General features: G+C 50.5%; 1 protein-coding gene across 1 annotated transcript in view; it reads left to right on the top strand.

Moving 5' to 3' along the window:
- Window positions 1-282: 282 nt before the first annotated feature.
- The window catches only part of DCHS1 (dachsous cadherin-related 1), a 35,713-nt gene continuing 21,986 nt past the window's right edge, over window positions 283-14,009 (top strand). Inside the window, exon 1 of the mRNA XM_070626139.1 lies at window positions 283-472. The gene's annotated coding sequence lies outside the window, so the exon portion shown is untranslated. The remainder of the gene's footprint in view (window positions 473-14,009) is intronic.

The raw sequence follows: 14,009 nt of genomic DNA, 5'->3' as shown, positions 1-14,009 counted from the left end.
GGCGGGGCGCTGGAGCTGGATCCGGCGCCGGGGACTTGGGCCGGGAAGTCGAGGGGCGGAGGGACGGCGGACGGGCGGTGGGGGCGCCGCGACGAGGAGCGCGTGGGGGCGGGGGCGGGGGCTCCGCGGGCGGAGGGGCGGGGGCTCGGGTTACCGCGCGGAGGGCGGGGGAGGGGAGGGGAGGGGAGGGGAGGGGAGGGGTCGCGGGGCCGGGGCGGCGAATCTCGCATCCTCCGCGGGGAGGCTGTGGAGGAGGCGGCGCCCCGGCGGCGGTGACGGCGGCGGACGGACCGACCGACGGCCAGGGGCGCGCGGACCGACGGCCGGCTGCCTGGATCTGATCGCTGGCCCGGAGACGGCGGCGGCGGACGATGCGCGGCTCCAGGCCCCGCGCGGGCGGGCGCTGCCCGGGGGGCTGACCGCGGCCGGACGGCGCCCCAGGAACGGGCGAGGGAGCCCGCGCCGCGCGGAGGTCAGTGCCCGCGGCCGCCCGGCTCGTCCGGCCGCGCCTGCCGGGTCTGCCGGCCTTTCCCGGGCGGCGGCAGCGGCGGTGGAGCCGGGGGCTTTGTTCTGAGCCGGAGACAATGGGGGAGGGGGGGCCTGGGCCTGCGGGACGAGGGCGAGCGTGAACACGAGCGTGGGGGCAGGGCCTGGGGGTCTTTGTGTGCTTGTGTCATCGAGTCGGGGTGTGTGGCGGCGTGAGAGTGCCTGGGGTGCGGGGTGCGGGCAGGGCGTGTGTGTGTTACCCCGAGTGTGAGTGCATCGGATGAGTGTGAGTCAGTGCGTGTCACTGGGAGGTTGTGTTTCCGTGTGTATCTGTCTGGCCGTGTGTGTATGTGCGTGTCACTCCGAGAGTGTGTGGGTCAGAATGAGTGTGTGTCATGGTGAGCGAGTCCCTGTGAGGGAGTGTGTGTGTGTGAGGGAGTGTGTGTGTGTTTTGCCCGCCTCTGTGGGAGCCATGTGTCAGAATGTGGAGGATGGGTGTGTGACAGACAAACTGAGACAGAGACAAAGAAACTGCAGGGGGAGAAATAAAGAGAAGCAGAGGAGAGTCAGGGGAAGCCTGAAGTGGAGGTGGGTCACCAAGACTGCTGTTCTGAGTGTGTGCTCAGCATACCTAGTCAGAATCCTGTGTGGGGCTTGGAGAGAGGTCACTGTCGGCCTGGTCCCACGTGGAGGGGGTGGGGAGAAGGAGGTCTAGAAGCACAATGAACTCAGTGTGGCGTGGGCTGGGCCAGCAGCCACTGGGTCATAGGCCAGAAAAATATTGTTGCTTATGTCAACTTCTCCAATACCCACAGGGGACACAGTCATAGCCCTACTTAACCCACGGGGGACACAGTACCAGGCAACACACATGGACAAGAGATGCCTTCACAGCGATGACACACCCCCAGAAAGCACTGTCAGAGCCAACACACACCTTTAGAAGATGCTCTCAGGACAACACACACCCACGGCAGAAATGGTGCAGCCAACACACTCCTACAGGATCATTGTTGAGGCCAACACATACCATGGGGGACACTGTTACTGCTAGCATCTTTCCAGAGACACTGTCACAGCAATACACATCCATTGGAAACAATGTCACAGCCAACTCATCTAGGTTGTACTTCATTAGAACTGCCTATACAAGCAGGTGTCCCTGAGACCTGACACTAACAGCAGGCTGTGTTGCAACTGCCCTTACCACATACCCACTTGTACAACCCATAGGAGATGCACTTTTAGGTGACATGCACACACCACAGGGTGAGCTGTCCCAACTGCTCAAGAAACTCCCATTAACTTAGGATGTTCACACCATTACTCCTTTTCATCCACAGACTTCCCAGGCTTACTCTCTTGTTCCCTGAAAACTTGGGGATGTGGATCAGTCTTCCCCTCACCCTGTATCCTGCCATGATTCTAAGGGTCCCTCCAACACCCCAGCCTTATATTTTCCTGAGCTCATTAGCTCCTGGTACCTTCTCCCCTCCCAGGACCACTCTGTAGTACTGGTCCATCTCTAAACTTCTAAACTCCTGCATTGCCCTCTCTGCCCACAGCTTCCTATGTCTTTCTAGTTGTCGGATGCCTTGGCTCCCATTTCACTTACTCTTCAACCTCATAATGACATCTTGCCCTTAACCTCTTTGCTTTCTCCTAATCTGCCCCTTCTGGCTTTGTGCTCTCCTTCCAGTTTATGCACCCAGAACCATCCTTCAACCACTCCTTGGCCACTCTTTGTTCCCTTGTTCCTGAGCTTCCCCATCCCGCAGTCTCAACCTTGCTGGAATGATTTCCCAACCACACCAAGTGATGCTTCTATAAATTTATGCTTCTATAAATTCCACCCTCAAGTGGGCCCTCTATAAATAAATAGATGAAATTTTTTCTATTTTCTTCACACCCCTTAACCTCACATCCCTCACCCCATTATTTTCAGTAGATTAATTAGTCAGTCTGCTGGTTCATTCACTCAGCAAACACATGTTAAGCACCGGCTCTGTGCCAGGCAGTGTGGTAGGTGCTGGCATCACAAGGGTGAACAAAATGGACATGGTCCTTACTTTTATGGAGCTTACAGGCTCTAGGGTGAGTGCTATAACATGACAGCATATAGCATGAAGTCAGAAGCAGCTTTCTGGAGAAAGTGACATTTAAGCTTAAGCTTGATGGATAAGTAGGAAGTTGACCAAGCAAAGGAGAGGTGGAGGTGAGGTGGGGTGGGTGGAGAATATTCCAAGCCAAGGAAGCAGCATGGAAAAGCCCACATGCAAGAAAGTATTGTGTGTTTGATGGATAAAGCAATCCACTGAGCCTGGCACTAATACCATGATATGAGGAAAAGTGAGAGAGTCTAGGAGAGGTAGATAGAGGGTTAATTAGATCACCTAGTTCTGGTAGGTCATACCAAAAAATTTAACCCATGAATAATGGAAAGTCACCAAATCATTTGAAGCTGTGGTGTGACATTATCAGATCTGTTTTAGAAGTACCACCCTGACAGCAGTGGAGAGACTGTAGAGAGGAGTCTGAAAAGAAGGAGGATAGGGGCCAGCCCTGTGGCCAAGTGGTTAAGTTCACGTGCTCTGCTTTGGTGGCCCAGGGTTTCCCCCGTCCGGATCCTGGGCACAGACATTGTACTGCTCATTCAGCCATGCTGAGGTGGCGTCCCACATGCCACAACTAGAAGGACCCACAACTAAAAATATGCAACTATGTACCAGGGGGCTTTGGGGAGAAAAAGGAAAAATAAAATCTTTAAAAAAAGAAGGAGGAGGATAGTTGACTGTTGCAGAAACCCAGGAGGGGATAACACTGGCCTGAACTGGAGTAGTGGGAGTAGAAAGGGAGGAACTAGATCGTTTCAAGAGTTCTCTAGGCAGTGGGGTCAGCAAGGCTTAGTGACAGAATGGATGTGGAGGATGAAGAAGAGGGAGGAGGCAAGAATAGACAACCTGGCCTATTCACTCAAAGAAAATTGAGACCATCCGGTTTGAATTCTCTCAGCTTTCTGCCTCCTCCCTCAAATTTCATCTGCAGCCTCCTCAATCTTTTCTCCTTCTGTCTTATAATAGTGAAGAGGTGTGTCTTCTATGTAAGACCCCTCTTCCACCTCTGTTGTGGATCCCATCCCCTCCTTCTTCCATGGGGACCTCACTCAACTAATTATTCCATGTCTGTCCATGTCTCTAGCTTCTCCGTCTATACCCATTTCTCCTGCGAGCACATGAAGAGCCTCCAGTCTCTCCTATCTTCCTTAACCCTGTAATACCCAATTAGCTAAGAGACTGTATCACTTTGCTTCACTGACACATTTTGTGAAAGGATCTTCTGCATGGAGCTGTTCCCACTTCCTCACTTCCCATTTATTCCTGCCCCTCCAATGTAACTGCTCTCCCTAAGAGAAAGTGACCTCTCACCTACCAGATCTAGGGACTCTTTCAAAAATCCTCAACTGCTTGACCTCTTGGTAAGGTCTGACATTGTTGGCCATTCTTTTGTCTTTGAATCATTCTTGTCTTATGGCTTCTGAGCCACCATTTTACTCTATCAATGATTAACAGCTCTCTTGTTATAGCTGTCAACAATTAAAGCTCTCATGTGCCAACCACGTTGCTAGTTGATGGGAATACGCACTATGATAGAAAACACTCTTCCTACCCTCAAGAAGTTTAAACCTCAGTAGAGGAGACAGGCAGATAAACAGATGATTACATTATGGTGGCATACATGCATCTCTCTCCCAGAGCTGCTCCTGACTGTTCCTTCTCAGTCTGCTTTGGGGGCTCTTTTGGGTGGCCCCTACTGTTACTGTTCCAAGGTTGCATATTATTCATCTTGGGGTTCTGGCTTGGACCTTCTTATCGTCTCACTGTATACATCCCCCCGGGTGATCCATCTCATTCATTTCCTGGGCTTTAATTATCATCTATATAGGCCGGTGACTCCCAAATATCTACCTCTTCCACACCTCTCTTCTGACCTGCAGACCTGCATATCTGCTTCCTACCTGATCTTTACTATATAGCTCACAAACCCCTTAACATGTCCAAACCTGAACTCATCATTCCTTCCTCCCCCACACCACCATCCTCATTTAGTTACCAAGCTGCAAACCCAGAAATTAACTGTAGCCACCCCCATCTCCACATGTCCTACAACCCAGAAAGTCATGGGAACCTGTTGGTTCTACCTCCTTTCCAGGTCTCTGATATCCCATCCCATTTTCTCCATGACTTCAGTTACTGCCCTCACCTCACCATTTTTTCACATAAGTTACTGCAAGAGCCACCTAACTTGTCTCCATAGACTTCTACTCTTCCCTCTTCCAATCCCTTCTTTTCATTGCAGCAAGAGAGATCTCCCTAAGGCGCAAATCCAGGCATGTCATTCCCTGCTCAGCATTCTTCAGTGTCTTTACATTGTCTTGGGTGAAATCTCTACTTTAATGAGGGTTGTGAGATCCTTCCTGATCTGACCCTCAGCCTCCCAGCCACATCGCCTGTCCCATCTCCCTAGCTTCCTCACATTGCGAGTTCCAGCCATATTGAATTCCTTGTAGTTCCCCAAACACATTACATTCTTCCATGCTTCTGGCCCTTAGCACATACTGCTTTCTGCCCGAAAAGCCCTTCACTCCCTTCTTCTCCTGACTAACCCACTCCCATCCTCAGATTAGTCTCAAACCCTGCCTTTCCTGACTCCGCCAGGCAGGCTTGGGATCCTCTTGTCTCACTGTTGTCATTGCCTCTTACCTGTTCTGTCTCTCTAACTGGGCTGGGCTACCTCCTTGATGGCAATGTTGCATATTATCATCTTCATGTCTCCAGTGCCCCTCTACAGATGCTTGGCAATAAACAAATGAATGAATAAATGAGGCACCTCACAGCGTATCCCTCATCCTCATTCATTCTTCAGAGACTGACATCTGGTCTCAACTGCCCACACAATCGAGACATTTCCACCCATACCCACTTATCCCACTGGAGACATTTCCACTCCCCTCTCCCACAACTTATCCTTCCTCACCTTACACGCTCTCCTCCTTTCTTTCACCTGGGCTTCTCTTTTCCTGGATCCTCTTCCTCTCCCCTGTGTACTTTATTTCTCTTTCATTTAGTTAGCAGATATTTAAGGAGCACCAGAAATTTGCAGATCCAAATCTACTGGGCCAGGTTCCTTTTGGAATTCTTGGAGATAGTGGAAGATGAGGAAGCTGTGACCTGCCATCAGGCCACAGGTACCACAGTGCCTCGCCATCCACTCCACTCTACCAGGCCACCTTCCTTGGAGGTGCCATATGCTGCTCCTTCCTCTAATGCTCCCTCACATACACCCGCTCTGGGCCCTCCAACTCCTGGCACCCTGGCCCCTGCTCCTCTTATCAGCTTCCGGGGTACTTGTGTTCTCTTCCTTTTCCCTCTCCTGCCTATCAGTGGTAACAGAAGCAAGACTGGACTCTCTGATGCCTGGGTACCTGCAAGCAAAAGCCCTTCCCAGGGGCTTATGTTGTTGGATCTCATGTTTGTCCTGGCTTCCCACTGCCTACTCCTTCCTTTAGCTCCAGTGTCCATGTTTCCTAGGTAACCCTCTGACTCCCAGGCATTTTCAACTGCTGCCACTTGGTAGGGCCTTCTCAGTTCCTCTGTGCCCTGGTGAGAGGACACCCCCCCGCCCCCCACAGTCCATCTGGAACCCCCAAGCCTGAGTCAGGATACCCCTCTGTGTTCTTAGCATACTAGAATGTCCTTGTTTATGTCTCTCTGTCTAAGCTGCTCCCTGGAAGGAGCTGTTATCTCTCAGAGCCTAGTTCACACCTCCCATACTGGAGGAGGGGAAGGAGAAAAGGCGGGGGGGTGGGGGGGGGGTGGGGGGGGGGGGGGCGGGGTGGCTACACCTCACACCCTTCATCCACACCATTTGCCACCTGGGTGACTTTAGCTTCTCTGAGCTCCCCTTTCCTCAGGTGAAAATGGAGGTAACATTAAGAGAGCTGTTTTGAGGATTCAAAAGCAAACTATTAAGTGCTCAACTCTTAACTTAGTTAATTTTACTTCCAATATCTCAGTCCCTCTACTGTGCTCTCCTGCCCTTCGACCTCCCACTTCTGCAAACTTACTCTTTCCTCTCAATATCTCTGGGTTGCTACATCTCCAACTTCTCTGCTAGCTCCAGCCTCGCTGGCCTCCTCTGCAACCTGAACTCTGATTGTCATGGTCAGACCTTAGGACCAGGCCTTGCTGCCCGTCAACACCAGCCCAGCTCCCTCACCCTTCCCGGGTCTCCCTACCTGTGAAGACCACGAAGGCAGGACTCAATCTATCCAGGTCACTGCTCTATCTCTACTGCTTTGTATGGTGTTTGGCACATGGTAGGTCTTCAATAGATATTTGTTGAATAAATCTATTAATGAATCATTTCACACTCTAGGCCTACCTCTCCCCATTTTTCTCTTTGTCCCCTGGAGACCTCCAAAGATCCTCTGGTTCCTCCCCCTGTCTCACCACCTGACCCCAGCCTGATCCTCTACATGGACTAGCAGTTGCCTCGTCACTGATCTTCTCCTCTAACTCACCTTGTGCACACTGCTACAGTTATTCTCCTAAAGCAGAACTTTGCTCATTCTCCCTCCCTGTTCTGTTACCTGGCCAGTTACATGAGCCTTTATCAGCATATTCCAAGCCCTCCAGCAGAGAAGCAATATGGTGTAACAGCACTAGCTTTGGGATCCGTCAGAGCTGCATTCCAGATGTCTCTCTGCTACCCACTCTAAGCCTCAGTTTCCTCATCTGTGAAATAACACTTACCCCAGGGTTATTGTCTGTGTCTGGCACACAACAATAGCAGCTGATATTTACTGAGCCTTCACTGTGTGCCAGACACCATGCTAAGTTTTTTGTAGCGTTTTTTCATTTATCCCTCATATCAACCATATAAAGTAGGCACTTTAGTACCCATATTACAGAAGAGGAAGCTAAAGCTTAGAAAGGTTAAACACCTTGCCCCAGTTACGCTATTAAGTAGCAGAGTCAGGATCTGAACTCAAGTCTGACTGACAGCAGAGCCCATCTTAACCACTGTAAGAATAGCTCATGCTTGCCCACTTATAAAATGTTGACTGGGTACCAGACATTGTTCTAACTGCAAACACAGTGTAGGAAGTATCATTATTGTCTTTATTTTGTAAATGGGGAAATGGAAGCACTGAAAAATTAAATGGTTTGCCTAAGGTCACACAGCTAGTAAGTGTGAAGCTGGGCAAAAATCCAGTTGGTTTGGCCCCAGAGTCCTCGTCTTCACCACTGTCTTGTCCTGCCCGACTATGATATCTTGCCTCCCTATTCTAGGAGCGCAGTAAGTGCATTGATGAATGAATCTATGCTGACGTCTGGTCTGTGGCTAGTTGTTAGTTAATTTGTGTTCTCTCATTTCCCACTGCAGGAGGCTTGTACCCTTAGGACTCTCCTGAAATTATTCTCCCCAAGATCATTAGTGAACTCCTTACTGCTAAAATCAGGTGCCCACTTCCCAGCCCCATCTTACTTGAACTCTCAGCAGCACTGGACACTATCGATCCCTCCTTCCTTGTTGAAATGGTTCCTCCTTTAACTTCTGTGATACTTCCTCCTTCTCTTTCTCCTCCAAGAATAATAAAGGTCTCCTCAGTCTGCCCCTTAAATTGGACTGTTCTTCAGGGTTCCATCCTACACTCTCTTCTCACTTTACACGTTCTATCTGATGGGTCTCCACGCCCACGGCTTTCATTTAGCCCTTGATTTGCCCAAATCCATATCTCCAACCCACGCCTCTCCTCTATGCTCCAGGCTTGCAAATCCAACTGTGCCTGGGACATTTCCACATGAGGATCCCAACAGGCACCCGAAAAATGGCTTCTCCTTTGTGGTAACTGAATGGCACCACTTTAATAACCAAGAAAGAACCGTGGGAGTCAGTCTAGAGCCCTTCCATTCCCTCACCCTTCCCAAAGAGTCACTGGCCAAGTCCTGTTGACTTCACCTCCTCACATCTTTCTTATCTGTGTCCCCTCAGTCCCACTCTACTGACTTGGGCTATTACAGACACCTCATACCTGTTCTCCCTCCTCCCGTAGGTTCTCTTCTTCAAGCTTCCATCGTCTTGCTAGGATTCTCTCCCCTCAGGTCCCCTGTAATTCCTTCTCTATATCTCTCCCTTCTCCCTGATTCCCAGGCAACATGGATTGCACAGTCCTGGGTTCAAATTGAAGCTGTACTAACTCAGGAAAGTTGTTTTACTTCAAGCCTCAATTTCTTCAATGGAAGGCGAGACACCTTCTTCACATTTTGTTAGGATGATTAAATGAGATACTGTCTGTGAATTTCCTGGCATAGGGCTCAGCACACCTTAAAAGCTCAGAAGATTGACTTTCCCTCCACCTCCTCTGCTCACATTTGTCCCCAGCCTTCCCTGAGGTGCCTCCTGGGAACTAGTCCTTGAGAGGGACAGAGCCAAGCTCTGGCACTGCCCTGGCCACTGTCCCCTGGGGTTGTCCCAGGGAATCCAGGAAAGCCAGTTTGTCAGCCTTCTTCTCCCTCCTCCCTTCCTCATGCCTCCTGTCCTATCCTCCCACCTTCCTCCAGCTCCGACTCCCACCTCTGTCTGCCTCCCCTCAACCTCTCCAGGCTTGCTGTTCCTGTCTCTGACTTACCTCTCTTTTCTGCATTAATTCCACTCACTCTTTGCTTTGCCGGACATGTTGACATTCACTCTCCCTCAGTTTTGTTCCCTATCATCCCCCCTCCCAGAACTCTTGCCTCTCTTCCTTTCTCCTTTATGTCTAACCCTGTATCTCCACCTCCAGTTGTTCACTGAGGCTGTCCTTGTCTTCCTCCACTTCTGCTTCAACGTGCCTTTCATAGCCCCCTCCTCACCCTGTTGTCTTTCTGGTCCCTGCCCCTCCCTGGCCCTGGGACAGGAAGTTGAGGGAGGAGGCCTGGGCGGTGCCAGCTCCCCGGGTCTGCTTCCCCTTCTGTACCTCGGGCTACTCCTCTACTTCCTTCTGGAGCACCCCCTTCCCTTGTGGGCCCCCCCCCCCCAGCCCACCTCTCTTTCCTCTCCTGTTCCCCGTGCTCCCAGGTCCTATGGACACACAGGCTGCGGGAGGGGGTAGGATTGACATCACATTTCAGGCCCCAATGAACAGTCTCGCCCCTCCCCCTCCTAATGAGAACCAGCTGTGGTTCCAGAGGCCCAGATGTGGGGCTAGAGGGGGAGAGCAGGATGGAGCCAGAGGACAGAGTAACAGGACCAGGACAGAGTGAGGGCATGTAGCAAGGCAGACTGGCTGGGAGAAGAGATGTGACAGTCCAGGGGTAAAAAGAAGACAGATCTGCGCAGGAGGCAGGACAGATTGGGGAGAGACAGATGAGTGGTTTAGGCCAGATCTTGGGGAAGGGATGGGACGGACTTGAAGAAGGAAAGAAACAGGAAGAGAGAAGAGGAGCAAGACTTGGGGAAGAGGCAGTGAGAAACACTGGACAGATGGGGGGAGATGGTGCTGAGAAGAGAGTTGGAGAGAGGATGAGACGGTCTCGGGAGAGAGTCTGGAGTTCGAGTTTGGAACTGGAAGCCTTGGAGCAGGAAGTGATGAGGCACAGTCCAGACAGAGGCCCCAGGGACCCAGAGGTCACAGCTGCAGCCGCAGAGCTGACCACGAGTGCCCCGGCAGCATGTGTGAGAGCACGCCTGTGTGTGGGTGGGTCTGTGCACGTGCCTGCCTGTGTGAGTCTCTGTATACGTGAAAGTGGGTCTGTCCGTGTGTGTGGGCTGTGTGTGTGTAACTGTGCCTTTGTTTGTATGGGGAGAGTGTCTGTGGGTGTGAATATGCCTGTCCATGGGAGGCCAGTGAGAAAATGTCTTTCTATGTGTATGTATGTGTCTGTATGTATACCTGAATGGGGGGCGGGGAGGTTCCATGTGAATGAATATGCCCATCTGTGTGTGTGAAAACATGCTGCTCTCTATCTGTGAGGAAAGGTATCTGTGTATGTGTGTTGGCTGTGGATGTGTTAAAGTTGCCTCTGTGCATGTGTGTATGAGTATGTGTTGAATATGCCTATCTGCTTGCGAGTCTGTGCCTGGCTGTGTGAGGTCTGTGACTTTGTGAGTATGCACCTTTGCGTGTCCACTGTGAGAGTGTTTTGGGGAGTTTGCTTTGGACAGGGACCCAGGCTGGGTGATGAGGAGGGCACTGGGGTCTACACAGGTTGGGAGAAGGGGCATCTGCCTGGGCCTGAATCCCTCCTCTTCAAGACTGATCATTCACCTGAGCTTTTTTCTCATGCCATTCATACATCCTTTCATTCAGAAAATTTACTGATCATGTACTATATACCATCCTCTGTGTTACACACAATAGTGAGTAAGATACATTCCTGGCCCTCAAACAGCTGATATTCTCTCTGGGTGGGGAGACGGAGAATTATAATACAGCATATAATAAGTACATTGACCCCACTGTCCATTATCTTCTCTTCCTCACAACCATAACTGCTTTCTGTCCACTGACTGATTAAATGAATAGGACCAACTCTTTTATTTTAAGTTTTTTTTTAAAGATTTTATTTTTCCTTTTTCTCCCCAAAGCCTCCCAGTACATAGTTGTGTATTTTTAGTTGTGGGTCCTTCTAGTTGTGGCATGTGGGATGCCGCCTCAGCATGGCCTGATGAGCAGTGCCATGTCCGCACCCAGGATTTGAACCGGCAAAACCCTGGGCCACCGAAGTGGAGCCCGCAAACTTAACGACTTGGCCATGGGGCCAGCTCTGAATAGGACCAACTCTTAACCCTTGATCTCTAACCCAGTCTCTAGGCCTAGATCCCTGACCAGGGCCCCTGGCCATCCTGTACACACAGCCTCTCCCTTCTTTGAGTCAGGCCTGTGTTCACTCTGACTTTCTTCTTCTGAATTCCTCTGACCTATTATTCCATCTGGTAGCTCCATGGGTTCCTCAGACTTGAGACCCCGGGAGAGGGGCCGTAGTGCACACGTAGAGCCCCAGAACTCTAAAGCCAAGATGAGGGGACCCATCAGGGATGGTGTTGGGAACTGATGAGACAGCATCCACCAAATGCCCAACTCTGAGCTTCTTGCTTCCATTGCCTCTAATTCCCACAAACCCCCATAAGGTAGGTATTACATAGCCATTATACAGATTAGGAAAATAACACTCAGACTGGGACTCAAACCCAACTCAAACTCCAGAGTCCCTGCTCCTTTTATTGCCTCACACAGGTAGGAAAGATGGGGGTTGGAAGTATAAGAGGGAAGTCAGACATTCTCCTCCCGTAGGAGGACAGGAAGTCCTAGAGCAGAGCAAATCTATAAAGACCTAAGGATACACTTCTATAGCCACACTTCTGACTGTGGTACCTCAGAGGCATGGGCTCACGTGTGTTTGTATATGTCGTCTGAGTTAGCATGTCTGTGGACGTTTCTCTCTGTGTCAGTATGTGAGTGCAGTGGTGTGGAATTATGAGGCTCTGACCATTCTTCAGCAGCGATTGCCTGCTAACGCTATACTTCTAACAAATGCTGGAGAATCAGAGACCAGGACTCTCAAGTTGCTGCCTTCCAGGCGCCTCCAGTTCAGCATCGGGGGCGGACACATGACTGTGCAGTTTATTGTCAGCGTGCACTAAAAGCAGTGGGAGCCCAGTAGAGGGTACAGTAGGCTTTGCAGAGGGGTGAGGGAGATGTCATAGAAGATTCCACACAAGACAGGACATTTGAACTGGATCTTGAAGTTTGAGTAGGAGATGGCCAGTTGGAGAAGACTTTTAGAAGATATCTCAGGTGAGAGAATAGTGTCTACAAGGCAAGGAGTTGGGGAGGGGCATGGTAATGGGTCGAGCATTGTAATGCAGAGTTGTGGAAAGGCAGGTAAAGGTGGGCACACCAGAGAGGTTGACAGGGCTCAGATCAGGAAGATATATTAAGGAGGTTGGACTTTATCTTGTGGGCCAGAAGTTCTATACCTACAGTCCATGAACTCGGTGCAGACACAAGTTTGTGTGTGTGTGTGTGTACCTGCATTTTTTTTTCCATAGAGGGGCAGCAGTTTTCTGCTGTCAGTAATGGCGAACCAGTGGAAGCCATTCATCAGGAGAGGTTTGGTGAGAGCTGTGTGGATAGCTCTGGCCAGGTGGAGATGGATCAGAGGGTCCAAGCCAGGAGGCAGGGGGACCAGTGAGGAGCTGTTGCAGGAATCAAAAGGAGAGATGACAGTGCTTGTACTGGGCCAGCAGCAGCGTGAAAAGAGGAAGGGGCAGACTTGAGACAAATCTAGTTGAGATGGTCAGGTTTTTATGACTAATTGGAAATCAGCCCAAAGAAAAGCAAGGATGCACAGAGAGCTTCTGGATTTCTGGCTTGGACAACTGAGGAGTGCTGGTGCTGTTCACAGGAAAGGAATGGAGAAAGAAAATCAGCTTGAGTGAAGGTTGGGGATGTGTGTTAAGGAAGTCCAGTATGTGGCTGGGCATGTGTCTCCTGAGCTCTCTGGAGCTGGAGCTGGAAGTTTGAAAGTCATCAGCAAGTAGACAACACATAAAAAATGATTGATACATTTGAACTCAAGGCATGGGAATGGATAAGTTTACCCAGGCAGAGGGTGGGGAGTGGGAAAAGACGAGGCCCAGGATTGAGTCCTGAAGAGCATCAATTTTTAAAGGATGGGCAGAGGAAGAAGAACTTGCAAAGGAGGTTGAGGAGTGGGCAGAGGTTGAGGAGTGGGCAGAGAAGTACAATGGAAGCAAGGGGTAGGGTGTCACCATGTGAAGCCAAGAGGAGTAGGCTTCAAGAAGCCAATGGTCAGTGATCCAGTGTTCCACAATGATCCAGCAAGAGGAAGATAAAAAAATGTCCGTTGGATGTGGAGCACAGAGATGATAGAAAGCTTAGTGAAAGCAATGTCACAGGAGGGAAAACCTCATTGCACAGAGGGAGGAGGGTGTGAGAAGTGAGAAATTGGGGGAAATGAACCAGCCTTTCAGAAAGGGCAAACCCTCCACTGACTCTGCTCTCACTTAGTCACTGTAGGCCTTCAGGGGGCTTTAGGCTTCCTCCTTCTTGCACTTCAGCAGCATTTGAAACCCTGGCTTCCCTTAGACTCAGAAGCACCTCCCTCTCTTGTTTTCTTTCTCTCTCTTTCTGGCCAGTTAAGGACACCTTTGTCCAGCTGATGGTTCAGGCCAGAAATTTGCCTATCATTCTTGAGTTCTCCCACTCTCTCATCTTCTGCCTTCAAGCAGTCATCAAGCCTGGCCTATTCTACCTTCTAAACTTCCCACAGACCCATCCACGTTTCACCGTTTTCATTGCTAACACTCATCCAAGCAATCAAAGCAGTGCCATTGCCTGGATTCCCATAAGTGTGTTATAAGGGTTGTCCTCAGATAACTGGCCCATCCACATACCAAAGGACAGCAGTAGTGATCTTCACAAAATGTAAGTCATATCATGGCATCCCTTAAAGTGC

This window comes from Equus przewalskii, chromosome 6, assembly GCF_037783145.1.
Source record: "Equus przewalskii isolate Varuska chromosome 6, EquPr2, whole genome shotgun sequence".
Taxonomy (NCBI): Eukaryota; Metazoa; Chordata; class Mammalia; order Perissodactyla; family Equidae; genus Equus; species Equus przewalskii.
This window is presented reverse-complemented; position numbering and strand designations above follow the sequence as displayed.